We start from the raw sequence: 8,920 nt of genomic DNA, 5'->3' as shown, positions 1-8,920 counted from the left end.
TAAATCGCGTGGCTTTATCCCCCTGGCGAATCATATTTTTATACCCTTTCAGGGTATTATAATTTTAGTCAAAAGCTTGAAACGCAGTGAACGAGTCATTTCCGACCCTATAAATTATATATATTCTTGATCAGAATCAAAAGCTTAATCGATCAAGCCACCTCTGGCAAAAAAATAACACATTTGAAAATTTTTCAAATTTTGAATTTTTTATAAGGGGTAACATCATTAAAATTGTCAAAAATTGTCAAAAAATTGAATTTTCTAAAATTTCAAAATGAGTATGCAGATTTGATAACCTTATAAAAACTAACATAGGATTGGTTTCCGAATTGAAATTAATGCATTTTTGGCAGAGATATGAGATATGAAACAATTTGATTTACCCAAAAAATTGCATATTAAATTATCAATTTAATATACATAAGATACTGTGTTTTTATGTTTTCTTTTGAGGTATACCTGCAAGGATATACACACTTCGGCTTCTAAAAGTTAGCATCCTTTCTTGCTTGTTTTCAATTTTATTGCCTTTGTTGTACCTTTTACGTCAATTGGAATGCCATACATTTCAATGATTACGACGAGCAAATATTCAATCAACTGTTTGTCTGTTCAGTCTATGTCCTTATACTTCATATACCGCACCATGCACCCCTTAACCATTTACCCCTCGTCACAAAAACAACCTGTCCCTCTTTAATATCCGACACCCTTGTATCTGGTGTTTGTTATGGACTCGTTTGTGTGTTCGCGGATATCGTTGGTTCATCTGCCGGCAATCGAACAATTTCAGCATTTTTTCACGATTATTATTTTAAATAATCGATTTTTTTTGGCCGCACATACAAAGGCGTTTATGTGTACAGCGAGAGATATAATTTGAAAAAGGAATCTACATATAATAAGATTGCTTTATCCCATTAAATCACTTGAGAATTAATGCTACCTTTTGTGTGATACTTATAACTGAATTAAAGTCTATGCTAATTTGTAATTCATATTCGTTTACTTAACTTTAATTTGAGATAAATTGATTAAGGAACAATTTTCTTTATCAATATAAATATATGTATATATTTCTTCCAGCGCATGAGTATTTGTGCGTGATGGCAGAAGGATATATATTTTATGGCCGCCAGCTAAGGACACTCATTATGCGGTTCGGCCAGTAATAATGCTCTGAATAAGAAACAAGAGCTCCTATAAAGCGGCCTAGCCAAGCCGACTCCCAAATACCCTACAGATCTAAAACCCCATGAAATATAAAGCTGCGTATTAGGAATATGATCCGTGAACATATGGTTTTTGTTCGTCGCTAATAGTTTCCAATTAGTGACCGGATGCAGTGTATCGCCATTGTAGAGTACACAAATCTAGAGCAATTTGTTTGTGGCCACTAAATTGGCCAATTCCCTACCCCTACCCTTCGAAGAGGGTATGGCATTTGTGTGTGCCAGTGTCTGTGTGTGTGAGGCGTCACAGCTGTGGTTCATAAATAAAAATAAATACATCGCTTGATTTATATGGCCCTAATGAGCTCAGCGCACAGTTCAAGCGACTTTGGGCCCCAGCAGAAGACCGAAAAACCGAAAAGAGGCGAACCACCAAAATAAATAAATAAAATCCGCAAGCACATCATGTAAATGCTGTGCAAATAAAAAGATACATTCGCTGGCTAACAAAGGGGAGGGGCATATAAGATGGCTATGCAGTTGGGAAAGTCGCAATGTTGCCTACTTTTCGGCTGCTTAGCCGGCAGGCGGAGGCCATTTATTTGTTACGTGCGACACACACACACATACTCTCTTACAGTGAACGAAAAAAATATGTATTGAAGTCTGATAATTTATTATTAAATGAACTAGCATATAGATACATAGTTGTAGATCTAGGCATACTCTTGAAGCTCTTGAATTCAATATCTATTTATATATATTTTAATAATTTAAATGGGTTGTTACTAATGAAATTTATGATAAGTAGCTTAAAAAAGTTTAATATAATTTAAAGAGAGTATATAATTAAAACAATAAACTGTTAATGGTAAAAAAAGGCAAAATAAACAACTATTTAAAGGTAAAAAATTAATACTTTTCTCAAAAATACAATTTCCTGAACGTCCTTTTCCAGGACTTTTCCTCTGCACACATCCTCTCACTCCTTCGAACCTCTATATTCTCTCAATTTAGTTTATCGTGCCCTACGTTTGATTTGCTTTCAGTGCGTGCCCATCATCATCAGCATTAGGCATGATTGTTGTTGTTATTAGACAAATATATATAGTATAGTATGTGTGCAGGGGAAGATAGCTGGAAGGCGTGCAACTGTTTCTGGCATAATGACGCTAATTTTGTATGGTCCGGTAACGGTTAGGTTATCCTGCACTGGGTCCTTCTGCCTTCGCCATCCAGCTACCATAACTTATGAGGCGAATTTTTCAGGTCCTTGCCATCGTCATGGCCTAATGTCAGGTGATTTGACAATGGCATTTATTAATTAAAACATGTGTCGCACGCACGAGCGCACACAGACGGCAGATCAGGCCAGACGCCATTGATTGGTCCTTGCCCAACAGGGATAATGCCGAGCAGGCAAAGGATGATATCGAGGGGCAAGCGGGCAGCCAGGACATGGGGCAATCTCCTATGAGATGCCAGGCAGGCAGCCAGCAAGGCAATCGGGGTGACTCTGAAAATCTCATGTCAATCTTCGGAATATTCCATATGGAAATCATCCAACAGGAGTACATTTATAGTGGTGTAAGCATTTGAAGAAGATTTAGGAGTGAAAGGAATCTTTGCCAGGGTTCTCTATTCGAGTATAAAATAATTATAAAAACGATTAATAAAACGTTGTAGAAACTGTCAAATTAAATATTTATTTTAATTGCTCTCAATGATAACCTCAACTTTTAATCTGTTGCAATTCCCACACATATCGAGTGATTAATCTCATTTAATTCGGTTAATCAAATAAACAATTTAAGACACTTTTAATCGGAAATGATGTAGCTCTCAAAGTAGTAATTGAGGCTTTTCAATTGAATGATTTACAAATAATTTGAGCATATCATTCGGCAATCCTCTTCGGCACCCAATGGCAACTCTGTAGAGGACGAAAAGGAGGCACCGTGGGCAAGGATAGCGGCTGAGGCAGGGATTAGGACAGTAGAGGCCAGAGGCATTGGGACAGAGCAGAGCAAATGAAGTCACGTACGTGCGATTTTTCTTTTGCTTTGGGGCACATATTAAAATACGTGCGTCTCGCATTTACTATAACTTTTACACACACACACACACAAACACACACCCACATCCCCGCACACACATGCACATTAATGGCGGCATGATGAGGCAGCTAAGTTTGCGTGTTTGTTGCTGCTGTTTTCCTCACTCACAAAAGGGCTACAAATGGCTTAGGCTCTGCCTCGGCCTTCCCTCCCCACTTGCTTTCGGTTTTTTGGGTTTTTATTTTTTGTTTTTATGTTCTCCGGCGTGCGTGTATGTATATTTGTTTCAATTTCAATGACTGCAAACAACATTTGCACTTAGTAAATAAAATATAGCAAGCACAGGAGTCGGCACTTTGCTCCTTTCGGGTTTTCAGTTCGTTTAAAGTTTTGCCACACACTCTGCTTAATATTTTTTTTTGTGTAGCTTCATCCTTGTGCCCTCCCATTTTTCTTGTTGGCGACTGGCCAGCGTCCAGTGCCGGAGATCCAGATCCCGAGCTGCTCATTTGCATTTTGGCTGCTGCAGCAGGCCAACATAAAAGTGGGAAATGGGCCAATGAACTGGCAGACAAAAGGCCCGAAAAGGGAATGCTGCTCCACTTTCTGCATATTTTTTTGCGACCAATGAAATGGGAAGCCAACACAACACACAAGCACTTGGACAAAACACAGGGCAATGACACACCCAGCATTGATCACTGTTCTGGGATCACAACAGGAAATGAAACAGAAAACAGAAGCGAAGATGCTGGAGGGTGTTGACGTTATCCTTGGAGTATATAGGCTCCTTTTTTCTTTTGAAATAACAAGTTTTATTGTTTTTTACAAAATAACACAGTTAGAAAACAGTTTTATTATGACAATTTCAAGGCCTATCTACTAAATAAATTGAAATTTCAAATTCTAGACGGATCCAATGCTTGCCGTACCTTTTGTTGCCATTTGTAATAGTCTGGGCTTCACCTACCTGCCCACCTATGGTCTCTGAAAACAAGAGCTGTTGCTGGGGCAGGACTTTATCAGGGACTGCTCTGGATGAGGAGGAAGTGGAATTTGGTTTGAATTTCCGGTTGGACTTACGGCACTCTATTTCTTTTTCCAGTATAGAAGTGAGTGGTGACTGCTCTTGTCTTCGTTGTTCGATGAATTGGACAGACCTCTTCAAGCCCCCTGGAGTTTTCCTTGGCGTCTGCGGCACTATAGGAGAAGTTCTGAGCGGGGATTTTAGGATTAGCTGAGGAGGCGAAAGATTAATCTGCCGCTCCAAGGAAATTTCCATAGTCTGTGACGCTGCACTACAAGTTGTTACAGCATCAACTTGATCTGGCTGTGAATACTTTGAGAGCATTTCGCATACTATTTGAATAGCTTGATCCACCATCTGGATTTGTTCTGATTTCTCAACGTGCTCCTCAATTTGATCTTCCTTTTCCTCCCTGCCTAGATCCTGGTTAGAAGATACCAGAACGCCTTCTAATTGAACTGCTTGATCTACCATCTGTGCCACAGGCTTTTCGACCTGCTTCTTATTCCGATCCTGCTCGTTTTCTATGATTAGATCCGGTATTAAAGAGACTATATTGCCTCCTACTTGAACTGATTGATCCACCATATGGATCTCGGGTTTCTTAAGAGACTCTTTACTCTGATCCTGCTCCTCCGCGAGGCATAGATCTTGGTAAGAACAAATATCGTTTTGTACATAGTATTTCTTAGACGACTGGGCGGCAAGGACGAACGTCTGAAAAAAGCGTCTCATGGGTTGACCATCGTTGGAGAGCTCTCCGCTTACTTGCAACACCACACCGTCGCCCAGCGAGGACTGGACATCCACTCTGTTGATATTTGCTTGGCAATCTCTAAAGTTCAGCTGCTGAATCCGGTTGTATATATCCCGCTTACCCACCGCTGGCTGAGAGTCACCGTGGGTGTATGAGGATGTATTATTGTAGAAGCGGTGCATCTGATTGGGATCCTTGTTCAACAACGTGTAATACTGGCGAACAAACTCACAACCCACGGAGTGCGCATCCATGATGAGTCTCTGTCTCTGGTTCCTGATTCTGATCCTTTTCGGGGACTATTAATTCTCACCTCGGTAACGAAACGAATCAAATTAATTTGATTGCTGAATTTGAATTTATCTGTGTACAAACGAAGAAATGTAAATATTAGGAAAGAATTAGATAGATTTTCAAGATTTTTTAAAATGACATAAAAAGAAAACTAAGTTGGTTTCAGTTTACTTTCTATTAAAGGTTTTTTAAACTAAAACAAACACCACCACTGGTGGGACATGCTAACAAATATATATTCTATTCCCTGGCTCTCTTTTCGGACCGAGTCATGTAGAACTGGTAACTGTGACGCCGGGGGACTGTGGCCGAGCCATTGTTGACTTGATTTGTATGCGCCTTGGCTTGGTGCAACGGCCACGTTGGTCTCAATCTCCTTTTGTCTCTGCCTGAGTACTTGAAATTCCCTCATGCCGGGAACTTTATTGAATTTCCTGTGGCATGCAAAGCAACGGCTTTCAAGACATCCTTCGAGCCAGTTGGGAGTCTGGTGAAGTGCCCACGAAACAGGCTTTGGAGCTAAGGCCAAAAACCATTTGGCAGGCGAGATACGGGCCACTCTCCTCCTGTCTCAAGAGTGTAGACAGAGGTCGGACCTTGAAGTTAATACAGATCGATGATCAATGATAACGATTTGTCAGGTGGTTATGCATATATTCCCCATAGATGGGGAAGGAGAGCTGTTGAAATCCATTTCCCAGGTGTGAAATATGGAATATGTTGTATGCAGTACAGAAGGGTATATACATATATCATGAACCCACACTTTGTACCCTTGCAAGGGTATTATACTTTTAGTCAGATGCTTGGAAAGCTATGAAGGAGTCATTTCCGACCCTATAAATTATATATATTCTTGATCAGAATCAAAAGCTTAATCGATCTAGCCATCTCCGACAAGAATATTAAATGTTCGAAAATTGTCAAAAATTTGAAAATTTTAAAAGGGGTTACATCATTAAAATTGTGAAAAATTGGCAAAAAATTGAATTTTCTAAAATTTTAAAGTTAGTATGCAGATTTGTTATCATTATAAAAACTAACATAGGAATGGTTTCTGAATTAAAATCAATGCATTTTTGGCTAAGTTATGACTTTTTTTAATTTTGATTTGTCTAAGAAGTTGTCATATAAAATTATCAATAAATATCCATTCAAAGAAAGCGAATATTTTATGCTCGTTAACAAGCTGAAATTCGTTCCTTTAATTATTAAGAATATTTATAAGCTATAAATAATATGAAACAGAAAAATCGTATTAGTTCAGGATGTTGCGTTCATTATAAATAAATTCAATTTTCAGGAAGTTCAACTGTTTTCCGTTTTCCGTTCGTTTTTCCGTTTTTTTATTTTGTTTGTGCTGTGGAAAATATATCTGGCCCAATTTATCTGGCCCCAACTCTGGCACCTGTTCTACGTGCGTGTTCATGTGTGCTGGGCGCGGAAACGGGAGGGGAGATCCGCCGCAGGAAGCGGATGGTGGCAAGTGCCCCTGATCCTGTCCCAGCCCCACTCCTCCGATCCTGATGAGGGTTAATTTGCCAACGGCTCAACAATTCATCAGCCGGGCCAATTAACTAAGCGCGACCCATTTCCCCAGCGAGGCGGCGCCGCCACTTGGCGGGTGTTATAAATTTAAATTTAAAGGCCAAACAAGGCCGCGTGCCAAGTGCTTTATCGCTGGCCTAGCAGATTCCCCTGGAAAATTAAGAAAAACTGCCTCCTCGGTCGGACTAAATCCGAAGTGGAGGGCCGAGACTGGATCTGGGATGGCCGGGATATGGCCAGGATGTCCAGGTACTTGGACGGCCAACTACTTGTATTTGGACCGACTCCGCTGACAGCGTTTGCACTTTATCCTTGTCAGCTGTTATCGTTTGTTGCTGCTCGTCTCTCCACTCCCGACTCCCAGACTCCCACATCCTCGACAAAGGACGCTTTCGGTTTGAGAAATTGCCGCACAAAAGTCAACGTGTAACGAGAAAATAATAAATGCCATTAATACGGCAGGCGGGGCAGTAGACTAGACAGAAGGATGATGGGCCCAGAAAGGGAAAGCGTGCCAGATGAAAACGAATGGAGTATGAAATTGAAAACCAAGCAGCATAGTTTAAACCTTGCAGGAGAAAGAAAAACCGAAGCTTAGAATACTTCTTCCAGAATGAAAAGATGCAAATTCATTAATCAAAAATACAGTATAGCAAATCATAATCATAAATCACCTATCATAAATAAGTATTTAAATAGCTTTAAGTTCTAATAAACATGTTTATGAATAAATTGTTATGTTTTCTGTTTTCCAGATACTTCTCAGTAACTTAAATCTAAGATAAATTTTTCCCTGTGATTTGCAAATAACAGAATCAAACCAAGGATATTTTCTTTTTACTATATAAAAAGTTATAGGCATCTTATATCAAATCTGGAGATTTACAAACCGAAAGTTACAGCTTCGCAGGCAATTTAAAGAAAATGTGAACCTTGAAATGAAAATGATTTCTATTTGATATGCCTGGAATTATGTTTTGATCAATTACGGCGGAGTTTTCCTCAACGGATGTATGGTTTGGGTGTTTTTGAGACCAGGTGGCGATTGTCACGCAATGGCAACTGGCCTAAAGGCTGCAAAGGTTCTTTACTTTTATTGACAAACTCGACGAGAATTTGTGCGAAATGTGCGTGCGCGACTTGGCCAGGATATCCCTTATCCTTTGAGTGTTCTTCCATTTTCCCCCCTTTCTCTTTTGAGAACACACAAAAAAAGAGGGTCTCCATGTGTGTGTGTGTGTGTGTGCGAGTGTGGTTTTTGGGTAGGGCGTGGCCCAGGACACGACATTTTTTGCCATAGTTGTTGCTTGTGTCTTTTGTTTCCACCTCGTGCCACTTGACATTGCTTGCGGTTTGTTAGCGGTCCAGGCAAATTCCAGTGTGCAACAATCTCGTACGGAAAATTTTGTTATTCAAAACACGACGGATTACCGTTCATTCCGCTTACCCCCACACACACACACATACATAAAGAGGCTTTGAAGAACACGGAAAAAAATTAAAGAAACATAAATATTAAATACTTATTTCATTCCTGAATGCCAAAAGGTTTTTTGTTGTAATATTTCATTAGAAACAATAAGGTTTAAAGTGTTATATAATTGATTTCTGAACTGAAACCCTATCTAAATGGGGTTAGAACCTACAATACTACTTTTCTTTTGTTACTATTAATGACTTACTAAGAATATAATCATTTATATGATATAAACTGGCTCTGTAGATTAATCTTTACTCTGGTTTTATCATAGAAAACTATTATTATATGTTTAAAAATGTTCCCCTTTATAAAGTTTGTTTCACTTAGTTCCAAAGCTGTTTGTTTCAGTGTATTTACACGCATGCCTATGTAGGGACCGCAGGCGGCACCTTGCCCTGCAACTCGTGTCGCTGGCGTTGTCACACGGCGCACATTTGTTAGACACTAAGCCCGTGTATGCCTCTCTCCGGTCGGGATAAGAATGTTTATTATGTTTATCACACACAGACACACAGGCAAAGGAGGCATACAGGCACACCGAGGAGGCGCAGGACTCGCTCACACAGATAGCGGACAGGACAC

This window comes from Drosophila serrata, unplaced genomic scaffold (assembly GCF_035046125.1).
Source record: "Drosophila serrata isolate PLE 108 unplaced genomic scaffold, ASM3504612v1 contig_382, whole genome shotgun sequence".
In the NCBI taxonomy this organism is placed as follows: Eukaryota; Metazoa; Arthropoda; class Insecta; order Diptera; family Drosophilidae; genus Drosophila; species Drosophila serrata.
The sequence above is the reverse complement of the archived record's forward strand: the minus strand, read 5'-3'. Positions refer to the sequence as shown.